Source organism: Elaeis guineensis, chromosome 13 (genome assembly GCF_000442705.2).
Source record: "Elaeis guineensis isolate ETL-2024a chromosome 13, EG11, whole genome shotgun sequence".
In the NCBI taxonomy this organism is placed as follows: Eukaryota; Viridiplantae; Streptophyta; class Magnoliopsida; order Arecales; family Arecaceae; genus Elaeis; species Elaeis guineensis.
In genome coordinates, this window is record NC_026005.2 from 29,661,673 (window position 1) to 29,681,432 (window position 19,760).

Here is a 19,760-nt window from a genome sequence, read left to right on the forward strand (position 1 = left end):
ATATGTGATTAGATTAGATGATCCGATTAGCAAATACTTGGATTGGGTTGATCACCAGACCGTCCGATCATAAGAGTAAGAAAGATTTAAAGACCCTCTCTTTCCATGTGATGGGGTGTTCTTATGGTGTGTAGGGATGTCATATGATTAAATCTTATTAAGAAGAACACGAAAGGAAGAACTTACTTTGCTGTAAAATTCTAGATCTTGAAACCTTAGGTTTATTGTATATGATACAAAGTTGTATGAAAAGTAAAACATCTAATCTATATGATTAAATTTATTTTAATCATAAGAAAATAAAATTTCAAATCATAAAAATTTTAGATATGATCTAAAAGGTTGTTTATGATAAATTTTATTTTAAGATTATGTAAGATTTTTTTGATCTAAAACTCTTTAAAACATGCTTGCACAATTACTGAGCTGATCTAGTTTTGAACTGAGTTGATCCAGTCTCCTTGTGTAGTTGGCTCAATATTGATTAAGTCGACTTTGTTTCAGAATAAAAAATCTTTGTATAAAATTTATTGTAAATTATTTACAAAATAAAAAAGTTAAAATTATTTCTAACCTAAACCTAAACCCATGTTGATGCTGAAACTTGATTAAGAATTAAGTATAGAATCGATTAGATCTAGAATTGTAATTTAAGATATAATAATATTGCATAAAATATGGGGGCATGGGTTAGCTCAAATCAGATCTTCTTAATTGGCTTAGACCTAAGGTTAGAATCAAAGAGTTAATGAACCATGTAGAGAAATTAATTAAATCTAATCAAATATTGAATTAGATTAAATCAGAATTTTTCTAGAACTAATACAATAGTTGTAGATGGTCATATCCATATCTTTGATTAGACCAAATGGATCTTGATTGTGGCTCAGTGGTTGAACCCGAATTATTAGACTAGTCAAATCGAAACTAATTAAGCAATTGGTGTCTAAGATAAGTTCAGTATTTTGACTGATAGTTTTTAATTGAGAGCAGCTTATCTAATCATTTTGATGGTATCTAAGGCAAGCTTGGCATACCTTCCCAGCGATCTCACTTACCTAACTAATTTGATGGATTATGTCTTGATCAGACTGCTAAGTGATTCGAATTGATCCATGCCATTAAAGTTGATCAGTATAACTAATCTAGATGCCATTTCAACCAGTATGACCTTGATCCAATTCAATGACTTAGTGAAGTCAGTGGGAGGATTGCAGTTTACTAGTTGATCTCTTCTCTTTTTTTAATTTAAAAATTAAATTCTCTAAATTATTAGATCTCTAAAATGAGATAGTTATGATGATAACTAGATCATAGCCTTCCATTAAGATGAATGGTAATGGGTCTATTATTTTTTATTGACATTGTAGGCACCATCTGTCTGGTGTTTCTCTGAATGATGAAATTATCATTCATCATATGATGACTCTAATGTACTATCTAATGAATGGTTGGACTAGTCGAGCCATACTCGAGCTTGATCATTCATTGTTAGAATCACTAAGTAGGTTCATGTTAATGGTTTGACCTAATTGAAATTTGCAGTGGAGGCCTAACACCTACTAAAATGAAACCTGGAATGAAATTTATTATTAGAAATTATTTGAAGAAATAATTGATTGAGAACTTACCCATAGATGCATATGGATTGGTCGAGCCATACTCAGGCATGTATGCAGTCTGTGTGGATTCTAGTACTCGTTAAGAAATTAAGATAATTCCTCGGATTGAAGGTAGAAACTACCAATTCGATTAAAATAATGGGAGAACCTTTAGACTAACGTCCAAGTCTTTAGACTTAATCAATTCATAAATATAGAGGTCTTGCATTTTTTTTTCAATTATGGCTAGATGTCCATTGCTTCGTTCACTGTTTGACAGTGACTTATTTATAGGACCCAATTTCGATAGTTGGTATCGAAAGTTGCAAATAGTTCTAGAATACGAATGGATCCTAGATATGATTACGGATCCAGCACCTAATGTTTTCATATCCAATACACATGATGCGATCAAAGATACTTATCAGAAGTAGCCAAATGATTGTATCATCGTATGATATTTTGAGAGCAGCAAAGAATACAAATTTAGTTGTAAATTCGATGATGCTCAGTGGGAGGAAATCTTTCAAATATTAAAAGAGATCTTATACACCTATGAAGATGTGTCTTTGATGGACAATAATTCTTTGAGAAAGAAAAAAAAAGTAGGTGCAAAAGAGTCGTGCTTGGGCTGAGAAGCCCGAACTGACAAAAGAGTCTGAGGTTAACCTAGTCTGGTAGAGTCTCTTAATCCGAATAGGCTAAAGAAGAAAAATCAGTAAAGGGGTTACTAGATAAGGTACTTATATGATAACATCTTGTGATTTCTCTATCTGTGACACTACTACCTAGGTATTGAATATCAGAAGTCCATGAAAATTATTGCAACGACTTCAGGTTAGTAAAAAGTTTGAAAAATAGCAAGAAGTTCCTGAACGTTAGAGATGGAAGTTATATTCCAATCTTGATTTTAGAAATCGTTAAGGCTATTTTCAATTCTAACAATGTCATTTTAGTAATTGTCACTATTGCCTAATGATTTTTGTGATATCATTATGAATGATATCAAAATCATAGTGGACAACTAAAAAATGATATTTACACAGTCTGTTAGTGTAATGTTTTCATTAATCAAATGCCATAAAGTAGGTTATGTCATGGATTCTAACATTTGACATTGTAGGCTCGGTCATATAAACAAGAATAGGATCAATAGAAGATAATTCTCAAATTCAATGATTGTAAATCATTGTCAACTTATCAATCCTATCTTCTTAGTAAGATGACCAAGTCACCTCTTACTGGAAAAGATAAATGAGCCAATAATATTCTGAGTCTGATACATATTGATGTATTAGGTCTAGAATATGTTTATCATAAATTTAGATTATTTGAAATGTTCAAACAATTTCTTAATAAGATAGAGAAATGAATTACGAAGAGCATTAAAACTCTTTGGTCAGACCAAAAGGAGAATACCTTTCTAGTGAGTTTTTTAACATATCTAGAAGAGAATAGGATTCTCTCTTATTGAAATCGATTTTATTAAATATAGTTCGATCCATGATGGGGTTTACAAGTCTGTCAGTCTCCTTCTCAATTGGATTCCGAACTAATCAATCACAAGGACTTCATATGAGAACTAGGCGTAAGCCGATACTCTCTTATCTTAGAGTCTGAGAATGTTTGTTTTATGTCAAGCATTTACAGATTGATTAGCTTGGATCCTAGTCCTATATGTATTATTTTGTAAGGTATCCCAAAGAATCTAAGAGATATAACTTCTACCTTGCTAAAGAACAAAAGTTGTCCGATATTCCTTTTAGAAAAGAAGTACCTTGATGAAGAAACTGATGCCTTTAATATGAAATTTATAAAATTTGATAGGTAGAAGAACCAACATAATTTAGTAAACTCATAGAACCATATTTGATTAGATCAAACCTGGAACTCATTGTAGAAGCATCATTAAAGAGATCCAGGAGAGTACCATGTCCATTGGATAGATACTTCAGTTTCTAGTTTTGGGATGTGATCTTGTTGAACTCGATGAGAACAACAAGGATCTGATCTCCAACATGGATGCCATGTAGAGGTCCAACTCCGATTAGTGGCTTGGAAACATAGAGTTCGAAATGAAGTCCATAATGGTTAACAGTGTATGGACACTCGTTGATTCACTCGAAAGGGTAATGCCCATAGGGTGTAAGTAGATTTTCAATAGGATCAGAGGGCGCAGACAAGAAGGTGGAGACCTATAAGGCCCGTCTGGTTGCCTAAGAATATTGTTAACATTATGATAATGACCATAACGAGATATTTTCTTCTGTGACAACACTAAATATTTTGAAGTTAGAACATGCATTTTGATAAGTGATCAAAACATATGGCTTCGTTGAGAATGAAAAAAAAATCCTGTAAATACAAACAGGTTAATAGTTCTGTGAGTGTATTTTTTTATTTTGTATGCGAATAAAATTCTTTTAATCGAGAATGGTATTCCTTATATTACAGGGAATAAAGGTTTCACTGTTATCATTGATTCTCCATAAAGGACTTTGGAAAAAGCATTCATCATCCTAGAGATGAAAATCTATAGAGATAGATCTAAGAGGGTGCTTGGGTTATCCCAGTCCAATATACATAGAGTATTTATCAGTAGAATTTATTCTATTATGAACACCATATACGAGACTGGATATGATATACTCACTAGGATAGTGAGTGGATACCTGTAAGATTTGGATGAGAATCACTGAAAGGTCATCCTTAAGTATTTTAGAAATACTAAAGATCGATGGCTCAGTTATAGAGAATCTGACTTAAAATTTGTAGAGTATGACTTCAGTTTTTAGTTGGATATAATAATAGTAAGAACATGTCAAAATAAATCGTTATCCTAAATAATGGAGCAATCTGCTGGAAAGGTTCCAAGCATAGCAATATAGCCAATTTGCGGGAGAGAATGCATTGCAGCATCAGATGCTTGCAAGGAAGCTAGGTGATTGTACAAGTTTACTCACAAACTAGGAGTGGCACCCTCTGATGATGGTTCTGCTGTATTGTATAGCATTGGAGCCGTAGCTCATACTAAGGAGCCAAAGTTTCATTAGCTTACTAAGCATTTTGCATCGCTTTCACCTTATTCAGAAATCACGAATCTAGGTGACGTCAAACTTTAGAAGATCGATAGAAAGGAGAATCTGACCAACTCATTTATTAAAGCCTCGATATTTAAGAGTTCTAAGATGATAAATCGAAGATGGGTATATGATATTATACTGATTAACTTTAGTCCAAGTGGGAGTTATTGGGGATTGTGTCCTAAAGTCAATCATTTGATGATTGTACTAATTATAAATATATATGAATTGATCAATAATAAAAGTTATTTGATCTTTTTCATCACAAGATTACGTCTTCTAACAAACTTCTATGTTGTGATGAAGATTTTAAGATTACTTTGATCGATAAACGAGGATTTATCGTGTAGTCCTTAAACTGGTTCGCGACCAAATGATACACTATTACTAGGACAATAGCGATATCAAGTGTAGGTTGTTGTGTGCCATATACGTTGGTTGTCCTTATAATCAAATAGTATGAAGACACTGGTATGATATACATGTGAGATGTAAGAGTACATCGTCACTGAATGTGACCAACTGCAGAGTATTTTGCTGTCAAGAGTAGCTCGCGAAAGGTATAAATGTCCCTCATACCTGAGATCATCACAGTGACTTACAAGCAATTCACTATATTTTGGTACTGAACTAACTAAATTTTTAATTCAATAATAGAAGGTTTCTAGGTGCAGTCAAGTTCTTGTCAAGTCGGTGCATAAGTCAAGATGAGATTGATCCCTCCAAATTAGTAAGAGTTATGTATCAATGTATTTCAATTTAGTAAAATCTAGACTTGGATAATCCATATGATGGATTTGAAAGATTGAAATACAATATGGATGACTTATCTAAGATTGACAATTTAATCTTAGATCATCTTCGAGTATTAAGTCAAAGAAATAAATTATACGATAACCATACATCAGTAGGTTCTTGAATGTTGCTTCACCATCATTCGATCAATCCGAACTCAAGTCCCATTGCTAGATGGTGACATCGATTGATTCAGAAATTTATTCTTATACTACTGACTTAGGTTCAAATCAATGGGGTCACACTCAAAAAAAATTTCTAACTGATCATGTGACTGATCAACGATTAAGAATCATTCAATCGTTTAATCGTCAATTCGATTGATGGTCAACCTCATGCAAAAGTTACAATAAATTTATTCACTAAGTGTTAGTAAATTAATAAAAAATTAATTAGTAATTAGATTACTAATTAGCTTAATTTAATTGAGCAAAGAGGATTAGATTAAATCTAATTGAATAGATTCAATTAGGTTTGACTCGATTAGGTGATGAGATGATCTAATTGCTAAGGAAGAATTGTCCCTGATTTGATCAGAATTTTGATCCAATCAATTTTTAATTTGATTAAAATTTGATTATAAATTTATAAATCTAATTAGATTGGATTTCATATATTTATTTGGGCTTAATCAGATGTGATTTGGTTAGGAGTCAAATAAGGAAATTAAGAGTCCATTAGCATTGGACTCTTCTCCCTTGCACCAACCAACTTTGGATGCCATTCTTCTTCACGCACAAACATTTTTTGCATGAGATTTCTTTATGCCAAAGACTCCTCCACTCTCCCTTTCTCACATCCAAATATGGGTAGAATATGGTTTTATATAGAAGGTTCAAATGAGATTTGAATTGGTAACTATAAAAGATAATGTTTGACCTTATCTAGACCTTGTACCCACTTATTTTATTCTCGTTATTTGTGTGACATTTTAAGGAGTTTTTTGATTGTGAGAAATTAGTTGGAGAACTAATTTATCATGAAAAAAATTGAGAAGGGCCATCCCAATTTTGTTTTGGCGTGAATTGATGAGATGGTGCGACAACTCTTGGAAGAGTCCAAAGATTGTTGGACTCTTCACTCCACCTCCTTACACATTGAAATAAAAGGAGTTTTATTTCATTATTGTATGTGTAAGACACCAGAGGAAGAGCTCTTCATGTCGGAGGTCCTTGGGCATGGTTCATGGCATGAAAAAAGAAGAGGAGAGTCCTCTTCTCTTGGGTGAGCGCATTTCATGGTTCATGGACCCTAGGTTCATGGTTCATGGACCCTAGGTTCATGGTTCATGGACCCCAGGTTTGGGAAGAGAGAAAAATAAAAGGACAATTATTTTTTTCTTCATCTTTCTTTCACATCCTTATCTCCTCTAGATGTGCTTCTTCAACTACTAGAAAGATTCGAGAGATTTGAAGAAAGGATCTAGATCAGCCAAGAAGAAGATCTTCATGCGAACTAGTATTCTCGAGAAAATCGATCAGATCGGAGCTTCGAGTAGACTTTCCATAGAGGTCGGATGTATGTGCGGCTATGAGCAACTAGCAAGAATCATCTTTACCATGTGTCTCAGTAGCCACGATCATCGACCCCTGCTCAGGTATCAAGTTCTGAACTCAGATTGATGTAGATTTGATCTATTGCTTACATCCATGCATGCAGATTTTATCTTCTGTTCTTTTCAAATTTTATATGCAACATATCATGTCATAGATCCTAGAGTAGATTGATTTGATGATTAGATCATATGCATGTTAGATTAATATAATTAATCTAGATATCTTTCGTTATATTTTATTTCAAAAATTTTGGAAATATATGCATGAAATTGCCTACGTTTTCCAACAGACGGAAGATTACAACAACAACATCAAGTATGAAAACTAGAGGGAAAGGGCATGACCATAAGCAATAGCCCCTTCTATTTATAGAGCATAGGAATTTTGTAGTGCCCTCATGGCCTTAGAGGTGACCATAGGTAGAGTCGATTCGATAGGCTCCGGGTTTCCTATGACGGATGCAGTCATAGGTTAAGACAGGAGTGGTCCTAGAGTGGAGATGATGCACAGTTTCCACGAGCTCGAGGTTTAGCAATGAGGACTTCGAGGAACTTGGTTCAGGCTCTGAATACTTGAGACACATGATGGAGCAAAGAACCAAGTGAAGGGTTTTTGCCAGCATAGGAGTCAACTGAAGGAACTAGATCTAGGGTTTTAGGGTTAGATCTTGAAACTTTTTCAAGATCAGGCAGCGGAAGACTAAAATAAATCAAAATTTATTTTTTAAAATTAGAGAATCTCTGGATCTAAGATTCTATTACATGATTATTACATAGCATTAAATCAGAAATTAAAATATATAGAGCATGAACTACATGTTGATCATATCAACATGTTTCTATACTACATCTAATGTATGTATTAAACAATAGATCAGATCTATTACCTTGCAAGTTAGACATTCTAACCTTGCTGATCCAGGCTTGAGGATGATGTTGCAAACTGCACATACGTCCGATCTCTAGGAGTCATCCATACGAGCCCACGAATCTCGACCAAAAGTCCTGCTTTAGGAAATCAGCATAGTATGCTAGTACTGCACTGATCCTTCTTCGATGGTTGATCAGGTGCCTCCTTCTTGATTTAGGCTCTTCTAAAGATAAGAAGTAGGAGGAGGAGTTTTAGATCTGAGACACTCTCAGAAAACTCAAGATGGAGAAAGGAAAGAGATGAAACTAACAACCCTAGAAGAAGACCCTCTTCTTCTTCTCTTTACTCTCTCCTAGACACCATGTCTTGTGTCTATTATATCTCTACGACCCAAAGGTCTTTCTCTCTAATTTTTGGATGCCCCAAAGGTCTCTCAAATCTCTATGTTCTCCAAAAATTTCATGAAGAAACTCATTTTATAGAGAGAGATATGATAGAGTCCTTATCTAGGTCAAATACCTAGTCAAGGCTTATCCAAATATGGCAAGATAAGGGGCGCCCAACTCTTGGGCGCCTCCTCCTTATTTTCGTGTATGGACCATCAGAAAAGGGTGCACAATGTGTACCCTAAAAGCTATGAAAATCTTAAAAAAAAATCTAAGTAAATTCGGTGCAAAAAGGAAAGAGTTTTGGATTTCTAAACTCTATCTCATAGAATTTGAAATCCAAACTTATTCCTATTTTGATTTGATCCACAACCACTTTCCATGTATGAAAGAAGAGAGAAAACCTTTTAGACAGAGGAAAGACCTGGGAGAGGGCTTTTGTCACACAAAATAAGAGAGGATTGGTGTGGAATAAGAGAGAGGGCGTGGGGGGGCTTATGTGGAGCAAGGTGGAATCCTAGTCTTATTAGGATTCTATCTTTGACTTGTTTTAATTTGGTTTCTCAAATCAAATCAAATCAAAATTAGATCAACCCAATTAAAATAAGTTTTAATCCAATTAAGAACCTAATTTAATTAGATTAAATTAGAATTAAATCTGATTTAATTTTCTAATCAAATTAGAAATTAGGTTGATCCAAGTCCTAATTGAACTAGAACTAGTTTTTTTCTTGCACTTGGCTTATCCAACAAACCAATTGGACTTGATTCAATCAAGCCCAAACTGAATCTAATTAAATCATATTTAATTAAACTTAATCTCAGCCCATTGACTTAATCAAATTAAGCCAATTAATAATCAAATTGCTAATCGATCCTCCTGCAACACTTGCACTAGGTTAAATGTCAATCATATTGATCATTTAACCCTAGAACGATTCTTAATCATTGATCAACCATCCGATCGAATCATAAACTCTAATGTGTGTGACCTCATAGATCCGAACCTAAGTTGGTAGCACAAGAATAAATTTTTATACCAATCGAAGTGACCATCTAGCAATGGTACCCGACGATCGAATAGGTCGAATATGTAGAACAACATCCTTAGAACCCATGCGGATATAGTTTCCAAATAATTCATCCCCTTGACCAAAATGATCATAGGACACCTCAGAGTTCAACTGTCAACTCTGATCAGATTATCCATTATGTATTTCAAAATATCAAATCCATCTGATAGATTATCCTGACCAAGGTTTTGCTAAATTGAAATACAGTGACTCATTCTTCTCCAACTCTAGGAGTGGTCAATCCCATCTCGATCACATTCTGACTTCGCAAGTACTTAACTATGTTCAGAAGCCTTCTGTCACTAAATTAGAAATTCAGTTAGTCCAGTACCAAAGCACAGTGAGTTGCTTGCAAGTCACTGAGGTAATTTCAGATCTAAGGGATACTTATACCTATATCCTATCAGAGACATTCTCGACAGCAGAATGCTCTGGAATTGATCACGTTCAATGATGATATACCCTTACATCTCATCTGTATGCCATACCAGTGTCTCCACACTCCATGGTTAAGAGGATAACCAACCCATATGGCTTACAACGATCTATGCTCGATAGAAGCTGTCGTCCTTATTAATAGTCTATCATTTGATCGTGAACAGTTTTAAGGACTAATCAATAAATTCTCTCTTTATCGAATCTAAATAGTCCTAAGGACTTCATCATAACAATGGAGTTCATTAGAAGATAAATGCTTATGATGAAAATGTCAAATATATTTTATTTATTAACAAACCAATTACCATACAAGATTGCTCAACCGTCAACAAGCTGATGATTGATTTTTGAGACACATTTTCCAACAACTTCCACTTGTCCTAAAGCCACTCGGCATAGTATCTAATATCCATCTTTGACTTGTGGTTGTCGAACTCCTTTATCGCTAGGGCTTTAGAGAAGGGGTTGGCCAGGTTTTTCTTTCCATCGATCTTCTGAAGGTCGATGTCATCTCGATCCACGATCTTTCGGATCAGGTGGAAGCAGCCCAAAATATGCTTCGTCCGTTGGTGTGCTTTTGGTTCCTTCGCCTGAGCTATGGCACCAGTGCTGTCGCAGAAGAGCAAGACCGAACCATCGAGGGAGGGTGCTACTCCGAGCTCGGTGATGAATTTTCTCAGTCACACAGCTTCTTTCACGGCATCCGATGCTACAATGTACTCCACCTCACAAACAGAGTCTGCCACAGTATACTGCTTAGAACTCTTCCAATAGATAGCTCCATCATTCAGAGTAAAAATATAACCCGATATGCTTCTGCTATCATCATGGTCAAATTGAAAGCTGGAGTCTATGAACCCCATAAGTTTCAAATCTAACTCGCCATAAACCAACCATTGGTCCTTAGTATTTCTGAAATACTTAAGGATGGCTTTAACCATTTTCTAGTGGTTTTCTCCAAGATCAGATTGGTATCTACTCACTACTCCTAGTGAGTATGCCACATCTGGTCTTGTACATGTCATGGCGTACATGATAGATCCCACGATCGAAGCATATGAGACTCTACTCATACGCTCTCTCTCTTCAGGGGTTGTCGAACAATACTTCTTAGAGAGAAAAATTTCACGGCCTATCGGTAAATAGCCCTTCTTGAAATTTTTCATACTGAACCTCTTCAGCACAGTGTCTATGTACGTGGACTGGGATAACCCAAGCATCTTTTTAGATCTATCCCTATAGATCTTCATCTCTAGGATGTAGGATGCTTCACCCAAGTCCTTCATAGAGAACTATGATGACAACCAAACTTTTATTCCCTGTAGTGCGGGGATGTCATTCCTGATTAAGAGAATGTCATCCACGTATAAGACAAGGAATACCACAACTGGATCATTTGCCCATTTATAGATGTAGGGCTCTTCTCTATTCTTAATGAAGCCATACATTTTGATCATCTTATCAAAATGCATGTTCCAACTCCGAGAAGCTTGCTTCAATCCATAAATGGATCTCTGAAGCTTGCACACCTTGGACTCATCTGTGGATGTAAACCCCTCAGGTTGTATCATATACACCTCTTCGGTCAGCTCTCCATTCAGGAAAACTGTCTTTACATCTATTTGCCAGATCTCATAATTCAGATGGGCAGCAATTGCAAGCATTATCAGAATGGATTTGAGAATTGCCACAGGAGAAAATATCTCGTCATAATCAATACCATAACATTGACGATACCCCTTGGCAACCAGACGGGCTTTATAGGTCTCCATCTTTTCGTCTGCGCCCCTTTTCCTTTTGATCACCCATTTATACCCAATGGGTTTAACCCCTTCAGGTGGGTCAACCAATGTCCATACATCATCGACCTTCATGGACTCCATTTCGAATTTCATGGCTTCAAGCCATTTCTCGAAATCAAGTCTCTGCATTGCATCCATATAGGTGATCGGATGCTCATCGTTCTCATCGAGTTTGATGGGATCTCCATCTCAGATCAAGAAACTGTAGTATCTGTCCGGCTGATGCGGTACTCTATCGGATCGCCTTAATGGTGCAGGTACATTGGGCTCCGGATCTGATCTAATCAAATCCGACTTAGGTTCAGCTATTGGTGTCAGTCCTTCTACCTGTTGAACTTCATCAAGTTCAACCTTAGAGGCAACGGTTCCTTCACCAAGGAACTCCTTTTCTAAAAAGATTGTCTTAAGGCTGACGAACACCTTTTGTTCATCAGCATGATAGAAAAAATATTCTTTGGTCTCTTTGGGGGACCCGATGAATGTGCATTTGTCAGACCTAGATCCAAGTTTGTCTGTGACTAAACGTTTGACATAGGCTGGGCACCCCCGGATCCTAAGGTGTGAAAATACTGGCTTACGCCCTGTCCATATCTCATATAGAGTCTTAATGACAGACTTACTTAGAACCCTATTTAACAAATAACAGGTCGATTCGAGTGCATATCCCCAGAAGGATATCGGCAAGCTGGCAAAATCCATCACGGATCGGACCATGTCTAACAGAGTCTGATTTCTCCTTTTAGACACCATTATGCTGTGGTGTTCCTGGAAGAGTCCATTAGGAAAGAATCCCATTCTCTCCTAGATATGTGAGAAACTCACTAGAAAGATATTCCCCTCCTCGATCAGATCGAAGAGTTTTGATACTCTTCCCAGTTTGTTTTTCTACTTCACTTCGGAATCATTTGAACATTTCAAATGAATCTGATTTATGTTTCATCAGATAGACATATGCATATCTGGATAGATCATCCGTGAAAGTTGTGAAGTAGAAATATCTACCTCTAGCACTTGTGCTCATGCCGCCACATACATCAGTATGTACTAGGCCCAAGAGCTCAGTAGCTTTCTCACCTTTTCCAGTAAAAGGTGACTTGGTCATTTTACCAACAAGACAGGACTCACAGGTTGGAAGTGATTCACAATCACTGACTTCGAGGATTCCCTCTTGAGTCAACCTGTTTATTCTGTTCTTATTTATATGACCTAGCCTATAATGCCATAAGTAGATATCTGACACACTATCTAATCTAGGATGCTTGCCAGTTGAATAGACTACATTAACAGGTTGTGATAACATATACACACCATTGTTCAAATGTCCACAAAAAATAGTAACACCATTCATAATGATATTACAAACTTATTTCTTTATTAAAATTTCATAATCATTTTTGGCCAGAAGGCCTACAGAAATGACATTTAAAAAGAAACTGGGACAGAAATGACAATCATTAAGAACAAGATATGGGATTCAAATACAAATTTCAAGATTCCTAATGCTAGAACTGGAACCGGTCTTCCATCTCCAACGTTCAGGAACCTCTCACCTTGCTCGAATCTCTTACTAACCTGCAACCCCTACAACAAATTACAAATATGATAAGAGCTACCGATATCCAATACCCAGTCAGTTATATCACAAATAGAGAACTTGCAAGGAGTTATCAGATAAATACTTTGCCCAGCAATAACTTGCTGCTTTCTCTGCCTGTTCGGATCCAGGGAGGCAATGTACTGGGGACAGTTCCTCTTTCAGTGCCCTCGCTTCTTGCAAAAGTAGCATTCAGCTTGACTCTTATTGGGCTTGATCTTTTTGGTCTGGCCCTGCACTGATGTCCCAGTCTGAATTTGTACCTTTTTTACTTTCTTCTTCTTGTCCTTCTTCCCTTTTTTAAAGGGTCAAGAACCAGAAGACGAACTTCCACTAAGTTCACCGACTCCTTGTGGAGTGGGTGATCTTTCTCAAAATTCTGAAGCAACCCCAGTAACCTGTGGTAGTTCACTTCAGCCTTTGTCATTCTATAATGAGTGAGGAATGGGAGATAAGACTTGGACAGTGAGTTTAGTATTGCATCTTCCCCAAGCTGCTCATACAAGAGAAAGCTGAGCTTGCTCAACCATTCCATCAGCTCGATCACGTACAATACATGATCAGTGACAGAGACACCATCCCGTATTTTGGCGTTGAAGATGGCACAACTAGTCTTGTGCCTCTCCACATCATCGGGTGTGTCAAAGGCATCCTCCAATACTTGAAGCATGTCCTTTGACTGAGCCATCTCGAATCTGCGACTGAACTCGTCGCTCATGACAGCCAGCATGATACAGTGCATCGTGGTCCGATCACTGAGCCACTTCTGGTAAGTACCTCTGACTATTCCACGTGCATTGGCAGCTGGCTCCTCAGATGCAAGATCTATTATCACATATAGAATCCGTTCATGCTCCAAGACTATCTTCAACTTTCGGTATCAGCTACCGAAGTTGGGTCCCACCAACTTATCATTGTCCAACAATGATCGGAGCGATAGGGAAGTGGCCATATCTGCACAAAAGAAAACCATAACCTAATTAGTAATTGATTCATTAAACCTAAAGATTTGGACTTTAATCAAAAAGTTTCTCCCACTATTTTATTCGAATTGGTAGCCTCTACCTCCAATTCAAGGAATTACCCTAATTTCTTAGTGGGTACTAGAATCCACTTAGACTGCACACAAGCCCAACTTTGGTTGGCCAACCCATGTACATCTAAGGGTAGGTTCATAACCAATTATTTCTCTAAATAATTTCTAGTAATTTTAATTTTTCCTCAGAAACTTAATCAGTAGGCTTTGGCCTCCACTGTAAGGATCCGGTTCGGTCCAACCATTAACATGACCATACTTGGTGCATCTAACCAATGAATGATTAAGCCCAACTTTGGTTGGCTCACCTAACCACCATTAGAGAGATACTTTCAAGTCGTCATATGATGAGTGATAATTCTATTAGTCAACAAGCACCAGGCCTTTGGGTCTGCAATGATTATTGAGTGGACTCATTATCAAACATCTTAATAGGAGGCTATGACTCAGTTATCTCCTTAACTTTGTCATTTTAAAGACATAATAATTTTAGAAGATTTAAATGATTTAGAGGATAAGGTCAGATGAACCAGCTTATCATGATCCTCCCACTGGCTTCACCAAGTCAGCTTAAGGGGGACCATTAATAGGACTGGTCTAGGAGCACCTAAATCAGTCACACTGATTTACCTAGCTGATATGGGTCAGCTCGAATAGTCAAGTGATCTGATCAAAATATAATTTTACCAAGAGGCCAGGTAAGTTCGATCAGTGGGAAGTCGGCCAAAGCTTGCCTTGGACACCATGAAAAATGGCCAGGTAAGCGGGCTCCCAATTAAAAACCACCGGTCTGGTTTATCTTAAACACCAACTGATTTAATTAGTTTCGATTAGATCAATCTCACAGTTCGTGCTAGACCACTTAGCCAAGAATCAAGTCCATTTGATTCTCGTTAAAGATATGGACTTGACCAACTACAACTATTGTAATTGATCTAGAGAATCCTTGACCTAATCTAAGATAATAATTGATTAAATTTAGTCAATTCTCTAATTAAGTCCATCTTTAACCTAACCATAGGTCTAACCCAATTAATAGACCTAATTTCCACTAATCCATTAACCCAATGTGTTATGATTTGTGTCTTAGGTTCTTCAATTCACAATCTTAGAACCTAATCAAATAACTTCTTAATTCTTAATTAAGTTTTGGGCTGAGGGTTGAGTTCGACTTTTCGAAAATAATTTTTATATTTATAAAATAATTTTATAATATGGTTCTACCAATCATATTGCATGTTTGATTCATAATCAAGATGCAAATGAAATAAACATGAAACTATTTTCGATCTAATCTAAACAGGTTCATGTAATTGAAATAATTTCAACTTTAAACAATTTTTTTGCATAAAAATTATTAATAAAAAGATTTTATTTTAGATTTAAATACTTTTTAAATCTAATAAATTATAAATTTAATCTAAATCATATCTAACAAATTTATGATTAAAGATAGATCTACACGAACTAGGACAACCTTTGCACCGTAAGGGGTAAATCTTACAGCAGGACAACCTTGCAGTTCGTGATTGATCTAAAATTTTAATTTTAGATTTAATAATTAGATTATAAATTAGATCTAATCTAAGAGATAATCTAAGCATATATAAATAATCATGTAATAAACAACTTGGCTCTGATACCAATTGAAGAAACCAGATCTAAGATTTCAGGGTTAGATCTTGAAACTTTTTCAGGATCAGACAGTAGAAGACTAAAATAAATCAAAATTTATTTTTTAAAATTAAAAAATTCTTAGATCTAAGATTTTATTACATAATTATTACATAGCATTAAATCAGAAATCAAAATATATAGAGGATGAACTACATGTTGATCATATCAACATGTTTCTATACTACATCTAATGTATGTATTAAACAATAGATCAGATCTATTACCTTGCAAGTTAGATGTTCTAACCTTACTGATCTGGTCTTAAGAATGATGTTGCAAATCGCACATGCGTCCGATCTCTAGGAGTCGTCCACACGAGCCCACAAATCTCGACCAAAAGTTCTGCTTCAAAAAATCAGCACAGTATGCTAGTACTGCACTGATCCTTCTTCGATGGTTGATCAGGTGCCTCTTTCTTCTTGATTTAGGCTCTTCCAAAGATGAGAAGTAGGAGGAGAAGTTTTAGATCTGAGATGCTCTTAAAAAACTCAAGATGAAGGGAAGAGATGAAACTAATAACCCTAGAAGAAGACCCTTTTCTTCTTCTCTTTACTCTCTCCAAGACACCCTATCTTGTGTCTATTATATCTCCATGACCCAAAGGTCTTTTTCTTTAATTTTTAGATGCCTCAAAGGTCTCTCAAATCTCTATGTTCTCCAAAAATTTCATGAAGAAAATCATTTTATAGAGAGAGATATAATAGAGTCCTTGTCTAGGTCAAATACCTAGTCAAGGCTTATCCAAACATGGCAAGATAAGGGGCGCCAAACTCTTGGATCTCTCCTCCTTATTTTTGTGCATGGACTACTAGCAAAGGGTGTACAATGTATGCCCTAAAAGCTACAAAAATCTCAGAAAAAATCTAGGTAAATTCGATACAAAAAGGAAAGAGTTTTGGATTTTTAAAACTCTATCTCATAGAATATGAAATCCAAACTTATTCCTACTTTGATTTGATCCACAACCACTTTCCATGTATGAAAGAAGAGAAAAAATCTTTTGAATGTAGGAAAGACCTGGGAGAGGACTTTTATCGCACAAAATAAGAGGAGATTGGCATGGAATAAGAGAGAGGGCGTGGGGGGGCTTATGTGGCGCAAGGTGGAATCCTAATCTTACTAGGATTCTACCTTTGACTTGTTTTAATTTGGTTTCTCAAACCAAAATTAGATCAACCCAATTAAAATAGATCTTAACCTAATTAAGAACCTAATTTAATTAGATTAAATTAGATTTAAATCTGATTTAATTTTCTAATCAAATTAGAAATTAGGTTGACCCAAGTCCTAATTGAACTAGGACTTGTTTTTTCCTTACACTTGGCTTATCCAATAAACCAATTAGACTTAATCCAATCATACCCAAACTAAATATAATTAAATCATATTCAATTAGATTTAATCTTAGCCCATTGGCTTAATCAACTTAAGCCAATTAGCAATCAAATTACTAATCGATCCTCCTGCAACACTTGCACTAGGTTAAATGTCAATCGTATTGATCATTTAACCCTAGAATGATTCTTAATCATTGATCAACCATCCGATCAGATCATGAACTCTAATGTGTGTGACCTCATAGGTCCAAACCTAAGCTGGTAGCATAGAAATAAATTTTTATACCAATCAAAGTGATCATCTAGCAAAGGTACCTGACGACCGGATAGGTCGAATGTGTAGAACAACATCCTTAGAACCCATGTGGATATAGTTTCCATATAATTTATCTTCTTGATCAAAATGATCATAGAACACCTCAGAGTTCTACTGTCAACTCTGATCAGGTTGTCCACATTGTATTTTAAAATATCAAATCCATCTGATGGATTATCCTGACCAAGATTTTGCTAAATTGAAATACAGTGACTCATTTTTCTCCAACTCTTGGAGTGGTCAATCCTATCTCGATCACACTCTAACTTCGCAAGTACTTGACTATGCCCATAAGCCTTCCATCACTGAATTAGAAATTCAGTTAGTCCAATACCAAAGCACAGTGAGTTGCTTGCAAGTCACTGAGATGATCTCAGGTCTAAGGGACACTTATACCTATATCCCATCAGAGACATTCTCGACAGCAGAATACTCTGGAGTTGGTCACATTCAATGACGATGTACCCTTACATCTCACCTGTATGCCATACCAGTATCTCCACACTCCTTGGTTAAGAGGACAACCAACCCATATGGCCTACAGTGACCTATGCTCGATAGAAGCTGTCATCCTTATTAACAGCCTATCATTTGATCGTGAACAGTTTTAAGGACAAATCGATAAATCCTCTTTTTATCGAATCTAAATAGTCCTAAGGACTTCATCATAATAATGGAGTTCATTAGAAGATGAATGCTTATGATAAAAATATCAAATATATTTTATTTATTAATAAATCAATTAGCATACAAGATTACTCAACTGTCAATAGGCTAACGATTGATTTTTGATACACATTTCCCAACATCGACTCGATCTCAGTCCGAGTCGACTAGGTCTTAGGGGAATAGCCAAACAGAGAGCCGCATTTTGGATGTGCAGTGTTGGCACGCAGGGGAGCCAACTCGATTCTGAGATGAGTCGATCGGATGTAGGTGAGTCAGCTCGATCTCAGGTGGAATCGACTCGATTTTCATGAATAGAATTGCAAGGAATTTCTGTTTGAGTCTGGGGTCAGGTTTTGATCCTTGGGTCTTAAGACCTGATTTGATAGGTCTTAAGAGGACTAACTCAAGGGGTGAGTGCATGATCAGACCATGGGTGTATATGAGTTTGGGTGAGTGCATTTGGATTAGTCTAGAAAATTTTTTAGATTTGGATTTTTGATTCATTGTATAGGCTATATATATGTAACATATTGCAAAAGGAATAAATCGAATCCTTTTCTCTTGAAACCCTCATCTCTCTCTTTTCTCTCTAGTTGCATGCCATATAGGAGGGCAGCAAACCCTAGCTGCCACCTCTAAGCAAAGTAAGAAGGGGGACGCTCTCTTCTCAAGCAAAATCCTGGTGCAACCTCCTTTGTGTATGGTTTGCTGGTATTCTCAAGTCTCCACATTCGAGGTATTGCACAACAAATGGTATCAGAGCAAGATTGAGTATGGAGAAGGTAAGAGACGTCAGGAGTTGAAGATTAGAGTTGAAGATCTTCAGATTAGCAAGATTTTTTTGTCAAAGGTATTTTTTCTCAAATAGATTTGTGTTGTTTGTGGTTCTAATTTGAGATATCATGAGCTGCGGGTTGAAGATTGACTTTGAGAAGTTTGATAGAAAAGAGAACTTCTTGATGTAGAGGATAAGGATTGAGGATCTATTGGTTCAGCAGGAACTGGATCTAGCTTTGAAAGAAAAGTCAGAGGGGATGATAGATCGGGCTTGAAGTTTTTTGGAGAAGAGGATTTGTTCACTGATCAGATGGTGTTTGGCAGATTCGGTGCTATATAGCATGCTGGAAGAGAAGACACTCAAAGAATTTTGATCAAAGTTCCACTCCCTATACATGAAAAGAACATGTGCAATAAGTTTATGCTGAAGAAATAACTCTATAGCCTTCGGATGGAAGAAGATGGAGATGTATTGGGACATGTTCAATGGTTCAACCCACTGAGTATAGATTTATTCAATTTGGGTGAAGCTGCAGAGGAGGAGGACAAGTCCCTGATGTTGCTGTGCTCACTATCTGAGAGCTATGATCCACTAGTGATGACTCTATTATACGGAAAGGAGATCCTAGTGAAAAAAGAGTGTCCTATAAGCCAATCGCATGTGTGTTGCGATGGGATTTTTCTTTATGATTTTTCAATTCATGTAATGATATTTATTATTTGAGGCATTGATTCATCATTTTAGCTACA